Here is a 14,796-nt window from a genome sequence, read left to right as displayed (position 1 = left end):
TTTGATGAAACAACTTTTTTCGGATTTTATCGCGGTTTATTATTTTACAGCAACCATGGTCACGGGAGTCCTCCCGTGACCATGGTTCCACCAAGTATCCGAAACGTCGGGAATCAAAAGTTAATAATAAACCGCGATAAAATCCGAAAAAAGTTGTTTCATTAAAATAGATGTTGTTCGATTCTTAAACCTACCCGATATGCACACGAAATTTCATGAGAATCGGTCAAGCCGTTTCGGCGGAGTTTAACTGCAAACACCGCGACACGAGAATTTTATATATTAGATTACAAATGAAACATTTTTTTTTTTTATAGTACTAAGTACAAAGACGGCAACGAAGCGTACGGTCCACCTGATGGTATGCGGTTACCAACTACGGAGTTCTCTACCCTACTCAAACAGGAACACAACAGTGAGAGCAGTACTATCAAGCTGTGATCTTCTGTAAGGTAGGTTCCATAAATTAGTAACATATCAGAGATAGATATCTCTTCAATATTTCGCGAGATATAATCTTACACTTTAGAATATCTTGAGAGATAACGAGATTGCAAATAATTAAAATGGTGGATTCAGCTCTAATCCTTATCCTACACGGGGAAAGAGGCCTATGCCCAGCAGTGGGCTGAAGCGAGCGAAAATGATTATCCTTTTTTTTATTGACAAATAATAAGTAAGACTAAATTCAACAAAATAAGTAGAGTGAGAGGCTTTTTTTTTGATATCGCAGGGTAACCCAATTACGGGTGATATCCAGGATGCCCAGGTAGGTATTCCTAGACCGTATGTCGGCTTCAGCACTTAGGGGTGCAATACCGACCAAAACCCCTGCGGGAGCCTTCAGCCGCTTTAATTGGAAGGTCCTGGATCTGCAGGCAACAGGATCCCTCCAGCGACAGGCTGGCCTCGGCGAAAAGACCAGTCTTCTCCTCCATGGGGACTGTCCGGCTCACCTCTGAACAATCATGAACATCCCGGCCCGACATGGGCACAGGGGCGTTACTGGAAACACTGTGAGAGGCTAATTACGTTGTGATCTAATCAACTTAAGTGATTTTAATGTGTAGGAAATTTTAATACTCGTATGATGATTTATTAAAACTAAGATAGTCTATTGATTAGTAAACATTTTACTTTTTTTTACAATTCATTAATCGATAAAAAATAATAATAATATTTTCATAACATCATCATCATCTCTTCAACCTATCGCAGTCCACTGTTGGACGTAGGCCTCGCCAAGTTATATAATTATTTTCATATATTTACGGTAAAAAATTATCTTATCTCGTAGTATTTCGACAAGCACACTTGAGGTTAGGTGCTTTTCGAGATTAAATTTTATATATCGTGAGATCTAAATTAGTTCGGAAGTCTCGTAACTCCTTATCTAGACTTTGTATATATGTGGAGGCTAATATCCGGAATTACTGCATCTATAAATAATAATAAATATTTACACAATACACACACGGTCGTCTGTTTCAAAAGTAAGCAACTTAATGCTTGTGTTATAAGGTAACAGCCGACTGGTGTATAGCTACATTTTTTTTTCAATAAACATACTTATAAATAATACATATATAAATATATAAATAAATATTTATATTACACCCAGACTCGGGTTGGGAATCGAACCCACAACCCTCGGAGCAGATAGCAGGGTCACTATAAACTGCGCCAACGGGCTAGTCAAATCTAATCAAAAACTCACAATTACAGAATTGATTAAATTGATATAACTACATACACATATATGTATATATAATTATAGCCAGGTACATTAGTTACTAGAGAAATTTCACAAATCAAGCCTTTATCACTGTGATTCGGAGAGCGCGTTAAGCTGTCGGTCCCGGTTGTTATCATATACATATGCGATCGATTTTTATAGTAAGGAATGTATTCGCCATTCGCCAACCCGCAATGAAGCAGGGTGGTGGATTAAGCTCCAATCCTTTTCATATATGGAGAAAGAGGTCCATCCCCAGCAGTGGGATGTTACAATATTACAAGCTGATCGTGACCGTCGTATACAGAATATGAAATACAAAAGTTTTCTGTGTTAAGATATGCCTGAGTTAAAATATTCCTCGTCTCAATATCCGCCTACTGAGTGTAAACCAAAAGACGCTAACAAGATGACAAAATCTTTAATGTGTTTTTGATAAGACTGATAGTGATAAAATTTACTTTATTTAAGTCTTCAATAAGAGCACTTTTAAATCGCAACTGTGCGATGATCCGTAATTAAATCCACATCATTAACTATATCTCAGGAAATGATTAATCAGATCTCGTTTAAAATGATACATAACAAGCACCAGTTTCCATTTCAGCCAAAAAGAAACAAAATCGGTAGACCCAGCAAAAAGTTATGAGGATAACACACGTAAAAAATACAGTCGAATTCAGAACCTTCTTTTTTTTAATCGATTAAAAATACAAGCAAAACCATATGCACTAATTAGTTATAAATATAATTATCTACAACAATAGTAAATACTTAATAACAAAAATTTGCAAATAATCCGTAACAAAAGGACAGATGTGGAAAACTAGAACAAATACAAAAATTAATCATTAATGATTAATATTCTTATTCAATTGTAATGAGTTCGATTTCCTATTGATACAAATGTGTAAATTTTAATTACTTCTTTACACAAGTGATTTTTTTTTAATTATCGTTTATAAAAGTAGTAATACACGAAATATTAAAAAAAATAGCAACAAAAAACCACTAAGGTTTCAACCTGTGCTATCTTAGTCTAATTATACACATTCATTATTTATAACGGTTACAGACAATGTTCAAATTCTTTTAATAAGAAAATACGAAAACAATTTGTAATATTATAAATAAATACAATAATACAATAAAATACAATTTAAGTAAATGTTTAGTTCAAAATATTTAAGTAATGTTGTTTTAATTTATTTTTGATATTTTTATTTGAAATACTTTTGCATAAATCTACGGGTAGGTTGTTAATAAGTCGAGGCACAATATAAGCAGTTTAAAAGCAGTAATATGCTATCATCAAGTAAATCAAAATAAACGACTTATTTATTAAAGGCTTCAAACGCACTTTTAAATCTACGTTTTGCTAAGTAACTATTACTATTTACTTAATTATAATTAATTAATGCGCGGTAGGGTTACGGCAGTAAAGAATTTAGCCACCCCCTCTCTTCCCGTGGATGTCGTAAGAGGCGACTAAGGGATAACAAAGTTCAACTACCACCTTGGAACTTTAAAAGCCGACCGATGGCGGGATAACCATCTAACTGCTTTGAAATACACAGGCCGAAGACGGGCAGCAGCGTCTTCGGTGCGACAAAGCCAGCCCTGCGATCACCAAACCGCCTGCCCAGCGTGGTGACTATGGGCAAAACACATGAGTTTTAGCCATTTTTTGGCGCGAACTTGTGGAGACCTATGTCCAGCAGTGGAATGTGGTAGGCTGAAATGAATTATAATTAATATGAAGCTTGCATTAAGCTCCGATTTAGATCCGGTCATATGTTTGGTTTATTTATACCTACTCATACTATAAAATGGAAGTAATTATTAAAATATATTCTTAAGATTTAGCATTATTGTTTTTAAAGCTATCATTGTGCTTATTACATTTATCAATTTAGCCTATATAGGCTATAAAACATCATAATAACTAAATAATCAATGTATATCGAAATTATCAAGTTTACAGGACAGCAAACATACATATATACTGATATATTAATTATATATTAATTTTGATATATATTTTTATTAATATATTAATACGTGAATCAAAAACTTTGTACCACCTTTTTACGAAAATTGCGCGGACGGAGGAGTATGACATTTCGCACATTTATAGTTTATATAGATAGAGGAGTGCAGAATGCTAATATATCATTTAATTATACATAAAGTATACATTAAATTAATAAAAACAACATTACACACACTACCATGTATTTGACACACACACACATATACATATATATACTCTTTTGTTTATTATTACAGAAGTATAGTCTTTGACAACAGAACCTTAATAATGTTCAAACTTATAATTTAGATTAATTATGGTCGAATATCGACCACTGGGTGACCACTAATTTTTAAAATACTTATTTGGCGCTAGTTTATGAGTTGCGGACACGACAGACGTTGTTGTAACTCAATTAATCGTTACATTTTCTGAAACTTAGGTACCCAACTGAGGTAGGGCACAGCAGGAATTTCCTGCTCAAAATATGGAGCAGCCCGACTGGGGTAGTACCTCGACCTTACAGAAGATCACAGCTAAATAATACTGTTTTCAAGCAGTATTGTGTTCCTGTTGGTGATTAAGGTGACCAGAGCTCCTGGGGGGATTGGGGATTGGGTCGGCAACGCGCTTGCGATGCTTCTGGTGTTGCAGGTGTCTATAAGCTACGGAATCGCTTACCATCAGGTGAGACGTACGCTTGTTTGCCGACCTAGTGACATAAAAAAAAAAAAAAAAAACTTTCCAATTTTCTGCGCAATTCCCTTAACATTTTATTTCGCGAAAACTAAAAAGAATTAAACAAAATTGAAAAAATATTTAATCTGTCCAGCTGCTCTCGAGTTACACTGTACACTTATATTATACTTATATACATACCAACACTCAACACAATTAGCAATTTATTTTATTCATTAAGATAGATTAGCTTTTTACGATATTCTAGCGAGTATCAAAGTGTCAAAGACATAAATAACTTTTTTTTTTATCGATTTGTGGCCAAGACATAACAAATATATAATATTTTTTTTACTTTGTTTGCGAATACGCAATCGAGATAGGGCAGAGCAGGAAATATCATTTTCAAAGTGGAAAAATTCGACTGGGAAAATAGACTTTACAGATTACGGTATCAGCTTACCATCAGGCGAGCCGTACAACCGTACGATACGTTTATAGTAAAGAAAAGATACTTCAGCCTGTAATATCCCACTTCTAGGCTTCTTTTCCGTGTAAGAGAAGGATCAGAGTTTAATCCACCGCGCTGATCCAATGCGGGTTAACGGCGGAAGAAAAGATGATTATTTACTATTAAAATTAATTGTTATGAAAGTTGTATTTAGACAACTGAAGATAAATTTATAATAATTGGTAGATTTTTTTTTTTTTTTTTTTTTGTAGCGGTAAACGGGAGTGAAACTGAAGTGCAGTTACTAGTCAAGACTATCTTACGAATTATAGACCTGTAAATATGTTTAACAGTCTTTCATAAATCGCAGGCGAAACCGTATTGGATGATTAGTTAACGTGTAATTTACTTTTACGTTAAAAGCGTGATTTTGAAAATCGATAATTTTTATATATTTCAAAATTATAAACAAATAAATATAGGTACAAAAAGTTTTGTTCATAATAAGAAAATGTGTTTAAGTTTATATTTTCATCAATGATAAATTTTTCTCTGACGTTTTATAATTGAAAATTTATGTATTAAAATTTGTAATATGACGTCTCTTTAAAATATTTAAAACGGATATCCGGTATCCAAAGTCTAAACAATATCAATGGAGTCCATGAAATCTGAATGATATCCAATAAATTATTAATTATAAGCTTTTAAACTATTTTAATACAAAACGAAAAAAAAATGTATTTTATAACGTAAATTTTGCCGTTCTATAATTTAAAACAAATAAAAAACTTATAATTACACACTATCAAGGTAAATAAATATTAAAATCTCTACGTAGAGTTTTATAACGGATTAATCAATTATCACTACAATGATTTATCAATTAATGAATAAAATAAATATTAATAAAAACGTACCTCGAAAAAAATAATCCACGCTATTATCACTGACACATTAAGAATCTATTTCAAGTCAATGAAAACACACACACACGCACATGTTTTTTCATCTGTCAATAAAGACGCGCGAACTGTCACAAAAAAACACAGATTAAAATGACGAATTAAGAACAAAAAAATCTGAATAATATTTGACAGATGATAAAGGCCTTATTATGACAATTAATGACAGTTCAATTTGGAGAGGCTTTATTATGAAACGTTGTGATAACTGCGAAAGCGAGTATGGACTGGCGAATAAGCGTCAATCCCCTCTACGTATAGGCGGGGCTATACGAACCTTTGGAGGCGGATCCATGTTTTTTCTTCCTCTGACTTTATATTCAGTAATTCAGTTTTATTTTTCGGTTAAGTTTATTATATTGTAATGTCTGTTTGTTTGTTTCGAATGACGATTGACGTATGATGTGTGTCCGTCTTAATTTAGTGACTTTTTTTTATTATATTTTTATGTGTCAGCGTGTATGTCTATCTTTATTTAAAAAAAATGTATTGTTGTAAGTTGATTTAAATGTTTTGGAATGTATAATTTAGTTATTTTTTGTACGTATTATAAATTTAAATTATCGCTTTATTTAAGTTATTTAAATGAAAGAAAAAAAAGATTTGTCTATTTAGTTTTTTTTATACCTACCTATATCGATTTATAAGTAGGTATATAAACTTTTTGTGCCGTCACAATCAGTCACAAAAGAAAATAAATAAATCGATATACCACATTCCCTTAAGTGATTCAATAATTTTTAAAAAAATGCATAGACAATTCTCTTAAGCCGTTTTTATTTACTCAAAATTAATTAATTTACGATACCTTCTTCTTTTAGATTATTCATAAAAATTTCATTATTTTTTTTTTTTTCTTAATTTAAATTTTGAATTATGGTCGATTTTCGACCTCTGGGCGACCACTAGTTCACATTTTAAAAGAAAGATTATGTATCTACGTATTGTTAAGGAAATAAATATCTCATCTAATACATATATAAAATTCTCGTGTCGCGGTGTTTGTAGTTAAACTCCTCTAAAACGGCTTTACCGATTCTCCGATGAAATTTTGTGTGCATATCGGGTGCATATGGTAGGTCTGAAAATCGGCCAACATTTATTTTTCATACCCCTAAGTTATATGTGGGGGGGGGGGTTTAAGAGGTTTAATAAAATATTATGAAATTTTGTGTACATATCGGGTAGGTCTGAGAATCGGGCAACATTTATTTTTCATTCCCCTAACTTATAGGGGGGGGGGGGATTGAGAAGGTTAATAAAATATATGGCAAAACAACGTTTGCGGGGTCAGCTAGTAACCTTATAAGTTGTGCTTTGTAAATATGTACAATATTGAGAAAGAAGACGTAGGTAAAACATTTAATTACGTAAATAAGTTATTTGGTATTGAAACGATTACAATACGATACGATACGAAGCCTGTAACGTCCCACTGCTGGGCATAGGGTCCTTTCTTCATGTAGGATAAATTAAAAGGAAGAAAGGATAAAGTACTGACTTTAGATTTCCACATTCCTAAAAAAATATACTAATACCTACAATTAAAAAAATACATTATTTCAAGTTTTAAGAACACAAAAGTATTGTTAAAACTTTATCTATTGGAATTCTCAAATTATGTCTAAACTAGGACAATCCTAGTAAATCTAAACGAAAGAGGCCTCCCGATTTTACTTCGTATACCCTCCGATCCCGTGGGGATGTCGGGATAAAAATTAGTTCTGTGTTATTCTAGATCTTCAGCTGTCTACGTATCGAGTTTCATTACATTCAGTTCAGAAATGTTTGCGTAAGAGTTACCTACAAACATACAAACAAACTTTTACATTTCTCTATCCTAATATAAAGCAGAAGATTGTGTTTGTTTAAACACGCTAATCTCAGGAACTGCTGGTACAAATTGAAAAATAATTTTGTTTTTGATACTTCATTTCCTGATTAAGGCTTAGGCTATATACTCGTAACAACACGGGTGACGCCGTAAGGCACGACTAGTAGATAATATTAGTAGGATTACGTTATTTGAATTCTATTTTTAAATGCTGTTTTATATAATTATTTCTATTTGTATTAAATCCTATACTTATTTGACTAGCTCGTTAGCGCAGTTTGTAGTGGCCCTGCTTTCTGCTCCGCGGGTTGCGGGCTCGATTCCCGCCTGAGTTTTGGTGTAATATTTGTATTTATATATGTATGTATGTACTGTGTGGCTACGGTACTAAAGAATATAGCCACCCCCTCTCTTCCCGTGGGTGTCGTAAGAGGCGACTGAGGGATAACACGGTTCCGCTACCACCTTGGATCTTAAAAAGCCGACCGGTGGCGGGATAACCATCCAACTGCTGGCTGTGAAATACACTGGCCGAAGACGGGCAGCAGCGTTTTCGGTGCGAAAAAGCCAGCCCTGCGGTCACCAACCCGCCTGCCCAGCGTAGTGACTATGGGCAAAACACATGAGTTCACGTTATTTTTGGCGTAAACTTGTGGAAGCCTATGTCCAGCAGTGGACTGTATAGGATGTAATGATGATGATGTATGTATGTTATATTTCTATCTATATTTATAAAAAAAAAGTATTTATTTAACCAGTCGGCTGTTACCTATAACACAAGCATTAAGTTGCTTGCCGTAGGAACTGGCGACCGTGTGTGTATGTTATATGATATTTATTTATTTAAATTCGACGGCTTAAACCTTAAAGGGTCTCAGATTTTGCTAAAGCGTAGGTACTTAACGAAACGTTTCTATTTATAATAATAAACTTTGCAAAATTATTTAGGTATATACCATGCAGTATTATACATACTTATCTAATTATTATTATTTTACACAACTAGGTCACCAAACAAGCTTACCTGATGGTAAGCGATTACCGTAGCTTATAGACGACTGTAACACCAGAAGCATCGCAAGCGCGTTGCTGACCTCCCAATCCTCCACGGGAGCTCTGGTAACTTTACTCACATAGTAACACAACATTGCTTCAAAATCGTATTATTTAGCTGTGATCTTCTGTATGGTCGAGGTACTTCCCAAGTCGGGCTTTTCCTGATTTTACGAGAGAGTGTCCTGTATGAAACACAAAAATAATAGGTAGGTTATATTATCAAAACCCCTCAATAATTTTAGGTGTAGGTACTAAAATTAAAATATTGTTCTGTTGCTCATAATCTTCATGTCGTCATCAGTGACAAAGATACGTGGCTTTAGTGACGCTGTATTTCATGCAAGATGTTAATAGGCTAATAATAAAAAAATAGTTTTTTTTTTTTTTTGGTAAAGAGTAACTGCGGAACTTCTTCCCAATTCTTGTTCTGTAAAAACTGCATTCCGAATCGATGATACCTTCTCTTTGACTTCAGTATAACTAATACACACGCTAAGGAATAGTAAACACACGGCAAGTGTTTTCCACTTAAATTTTAATTTTAATTTTCATATTGTTCGCTCGTTTTTTGTTCCGTTAAGCTGATAAATAATTCCTAAGGATGGAGGATACTGACGTGTGCAACACATTACTGCTGGTGCAAGAGTCTGGGTAATATTTTTATTGTATGAATTATAATTGTGTCCAATATAGATTATTATTATTACTATTAAAAATATTTAATTAAATATATCAAATATAACTTGTAAAATGACGAGCAAAAAGTGCCTGCACTGTAAATAGTACATTTTTATGAACATTTTTATAAGAATTATAAAAAATAAACTAGATCGATACCTAAAAACGAAATTTTTTGTTCAAAATGTATCGTAAGATTGCCGGTGTAGGCTGGATGAGGATTACGGGAAACCGGGATGTCTGGCACGAACTTGGGGAGGCCTATGTCACGGAGGACTGCGATAGGCTGAACTGATTGACTAAATTTCTATATCGAAAAATTACGTGACAAAAAAAAAACTCAAGACAGATAAGAAAGATATACATAAAAAAACCCCTCTCAAGTTTTTCATTAAATTCTTTCAAAACAATTATATCGTCTGCAACCCTCTGCGAGGGTGTTTCTTTTTAATTACTCACAATTTTTCTTACGGTATGCTCCGTTTGTCTCGGCGAGCTCACTTGCACATCTTACTTTTAAAAAAAATAAACAACAATAAAAAGCTTTGAACAAAAAAAAACATGAAAAAAAATACACAATTGCGAATAGAAATGTACAATAAATAGATACATAGTAACTTAATATCGAGGTAAAAAAAAGTCACGTTTAAGTTACTTAATTATAAATAGTACCTAATTAATTCATACTTCATTGTTTTTAATAACAAAGATTCTGAGGTTTTTGATTCTTTACCAAGTTATGCCATAATTTTCCTTTATTTTTTTTTTTCTTATTACATAAACAATATTGCCATTTTTACTTTATAAAATATTTGTTACTTTTCTGCGTGGCGTTTCGTTTTGTTTTTTTTTTTTTTTTTTTTTTTTTTAATAAGTCATGCCATGTTATAAATATTTTCTCTATCGATAAAGGTTGTCTGTAAAAAATCACTATCAATATCAGTGATTAGACTGCCTTTGCACTTTTTATGAATTAAAGTATCCTTATTTTCTTCAGCGCCTTCATAAAAATGTATTAATTACTGCTTATAATTTAATTACATATATAAATATTATTGATAACTGTACTATAACATTAAATTTATATTTAATTATGATAAATTAATACGCTTTACATTCGATCAAATTTTCACTTCATATTTCATATTTTTTGCGAGAATTAATTAATCAGCAAAAGAAAAGCCAGATTTCTTTAAAAACTATTTTTAATCTCTACTCTATACTAATAAGCTGAAAAGTTTGTTTATTTGAAAGCGCTAATATCGGGAACTACTGGTTCGAGTTGAAAAATTCTTTTCTAGTGTTTACGCGGATTTCACTCATTATAATAAACATTTCCTATGTTAATAAATCCGTTAATTCCATCTGCGCGATTTCCTCTTGCAACCCCCTCTTTTCCAAGACAAGGGATAACACAGTTCCACTACCACCTTGGAACTTATAAGTCCGACCGATGGCGGGATAGCCAGCTGCTGGCTTTGAAATACACAGGCTGAAGACGGGCAGCAGCGTCTTCGGTGCGACAAAGCCAGTCCTGCAGTCACCAACCCGCCTGCCCAGCGTGGTGACTAAGGGCAACACACATGAGTTCACGCTATTTTTGGCGCCAATTTGTGAAGGCCTATGTCCAGCCGTGGGTTGCGTTAGGCTGAACTGACTGACTGACTGACGTATAGAAATATTGAGATGAAAAGTATCCTATGTGTTTGTTATTCTTGATCGACACTCTGAGTATCATTACAATTGTGGTAATTTTTGCGTGAGAGTAACCATTGTTCATACAAATTTTGAAGACCGCGTGTTGGCAAACGTAGCGTGGGACGTCTTCCGACTCGTTGGATCGACGATCTACGTAAGATTGCCGGTGTAGGTTGGATGAGGATTGCACAAAACCGGGATGTCTGGCGCGAACTTGGAGAGGCCTATGTCCAGCAGTAGACTACGATAGGCTGAAGTGAATACAAACTTTTGGATCTGTATGTATAACTTAAAATCAATCAGCGGAATATATTTATACGTGTAACTTCTGATCGTCTGCAATTTTATAATATGGTTGATCTGATTTGATCTTTAATGTCAGAACAAGTTCTGTAAAAAAGAGAATTTTGAGATATTAATCACGAAAACAAACGAGTGTGCTTTAGACCACACTATTGAAGTAAAACATCTTTAGTTACCCCTACAGTAATATACGAAACGTTACTCTCTGTCTTTCTATCTTCACTAACTTATATCTGCACAATAGGCCTGCAATGTGTTTTGGACATACGAAATGTAACTGGCTATGAGAGAAAGAGAGAAAACGTGTGCTCGCACCTCTCTCTCTTGCTCTATTCGCCTCGCCCGATCACATCTTTCGTAACGCTCTCTTCACACATTGTTAACTAATTTACAAAGAAGTTTTACTTCAAACAAAATATTGGGAAAGTACAATTTCAAGTAGCAAAACTCGTTCAAACGCAGCACGTCTCACCTTTTAAAAGTAAAAGAAAGAAAAAAACGTAATAAAACAGGAGACCTCTTAAAAACAATTTAACGCGTAGCTAGGACCGTTTTTAATTAAACTTTTTTACAAGTCACTCGAGCGAAATTAGGAGAACTATATTGTTGAAATGGAGTGGTTCTTAGAAATCGTTCATTTATACGTATGTATAAAAATACTTTTAACATTTAATTATCTTAATAGCAATCAATATTTATTTAGGGCTCTAAAAATTTAAATGTTAATATTTAAATAAACTACGTTTGTATACTTGAAGACAAGTTAAAGAATTCAATTAAAAACTTCAACAATAATTACATCTCCAGTAAACATATATCGTACAAGCAATAAATAGTTTTACAGTATCCTGTTTCTAGAACAGTATAAATGAAGTAGAATTAGAGAGATAATACAAACTAGAATTATTGGAAAATGGCTCGTCCAGCGAAGTTCGTAGCTGTTTTTTTACACATATACACACATTATTTCTCACTTTTTAAAGTAAAAAGTTCTTTAGCCGTGTTGGCCAATTTTTGGTAGGGGAAAATCTTATAGGTTCGTGTCACCGACATGCTTATGACGTCACGTGCAGCGGCCGTGTACTGTGCGTGTTAGACGCTTTTTGGATGGGCGAAAAATGTGTACTCGCACCTCGTGCGTTCTGCTCTTATTTCAATACTAAATGTTCTAAGTTATCACTTCTATCTGCAGTCACTATAACTGGCAATATTTTTTTTAAAGTTACTTTTATGTAAACCTTGAACATACAATAAGGAACATAAATAAAAGAATGATCTAATTCGGTGCTGTTGGTCAGAAGTTATGCGCAAACATACATTTCGGCGATTTTATTTGTATAGATTATCTATATGCTACTTGGTTATATTGGCTTGGTTGGCGAGAGAACGAAAGTAACCGACATAGCCCACAGAATTAGCAAGTTGAAGTGGCAGTGGGCTGGTCATCTGTGTTACAGGACCGATGGTCGTTGGAGCACACGGGTCCTGGAGTGGAGACCGCGTCTTGGCAAACGCAGTGTGGGACGTCCTCCGGCCCGTTGGAACGACGATCTACGCCGATAATTGCCGGTGTAGGCTGGATGAGGATTGCGGAAAACCGGGATGTTTGGCGCAAACTTGGGGAGGCCTATGTCCACCAGTGGACTGCAATAGGCTGAGCTGAGCTGACTTGGTTATATACAAGAAGATATTTATTTATAGCTGTGTGGCTACAGCATTAAATAATATAGGCACTCCCTCTCTTCCCGTGGGTGTCGTAAGAGGCGACTAAGGGATAACACAGTTCCGCTACCACCTTGGAACTTAAACAGGCCGAAGACGGACAGCAGCGTCTTCGGTGCGACAAAGCCAGCCCTGAGGTCACCAACGCGCTTGCCTAGCGTGGTGACTATGGGCAATGCACATGAGTTCACGCCATTTTTGGCGCGAACTCATGTTCGCACATGGTTCAAGCCGTCATGAAGCGCGTTCATGAAGCGGTTGAAATGATGATGATTTATATAATTGGTATTAAAAATATAGAAAAAATGGACAATAGTTTTACTTTTATGCTCGACAATTTTAATAACTTTTAAAATTCTTTAAAAACTCGAGGTTTTCTAAAATGGGTTGAGTTTTTATAATAATTATTTTGTATTTATCTAGGTATGAATGCAAAATAATTACTTACCTACATAATATATATTTAAAACTTAATTCCTTAAAAAATACGCCATAATCCAAAGTTCTTACAGATACTCAACTTATCTTGTATGGTTTTTTTGGTAAGTTTTCAAAATACCCCCTACCCTTGTTAATTTCTATGTCTTCGTGCTACCTTCTATCTGTTTCCATCATGACAGATATTTTATCGATCTATGCGATAAACATATTAATACCTTAATCATATTAAATTATTTTTAAAACTCTTATAACTCGCATCACAAAACACAGATATTTAAAGTCATAAATATTAATTTTTAATTTAAGCACTTAAACAGTTAAACTATAAAAAAATAATTTTACTTTTCTTTAAAGAAGAAATAAACTTAATTGTGTAAATTATGTGATATGAAAAATTACAAGAAATATAAACAACACGTCGTTTGCCTATTAATTCAAATCGCTTACATTGCTAACGATAATTGATCGCAAATTATATACATCATCAGATAATGGAACCAAAAAACTGATATGAAGCGATAACAAAGGCATAAAAACTATAAGACTATACTTATCATGATCTTGGCAAAACAATCTCTTAACCAATTAGTCGAACATACAGGCACAGCTAGCGCCATCTTTCATCGAATAGTTAAAACTAAAAGTTAGGAATTTATAAAAGCTATTTTAAAATATTATGTTAATTCTCAAAAATTGTAATTACATATGAATTCGTTTGAAATTTTACATTTTTAATAAATTTCTTTAATTATTACCAATTTTATGAGTTTTTTATAAAAATATTTTATGAAGTCCATAAAATAAAGTTTGTAAAAGAAAATGTCGCTTTTCGTAAAAATGTTTTATAGAATAAATTTTTATTACCTAGGACAAAATTAATTTTCAATTACAACTAACAAATAATTCATTTCAATTCTTCCAATAAAATTTTATGTCTATTTAGCGACATCACGTGTTGAGTAGCAATAACTTATCAAGAATTATTACCGACATCTAGCGCACAGTATTAAAAATAAAAACAGTAGGTAAAATTTAACTAGATAGCGCTATAAGCTGAGGTTAGTGACGCTATCTAATATCCTCTTGTATGTTGTTGTTTTTAAACTGTGATCAGAGTGCCTAGTGCGAGTTTTGTTTAATCCGTCTCGCAATATCGGGAGTAAATTTTAACTTCATTTGTATGGGAAATTCGGGATTTCAACC

The sequence above is a fragment of the Melitaea cinxia genome, chromosome 29, assembly GCF_905220565.1.
Source record: "Melitaea cinxia chromosome 29, ilMelCinx1.1, whole genome shotgun sequence".
In the NCBI taxonomy this organism is placed as follows: domain Eukaryota; kingdom Metazoa; phylum Arthropoda; class Insecta; order Lepidoptera; family Nymphalidae; genus Melitaea; species Melitaea cinxia.
Note: the sequence above shows the minus strand (reverse complement) of the source record.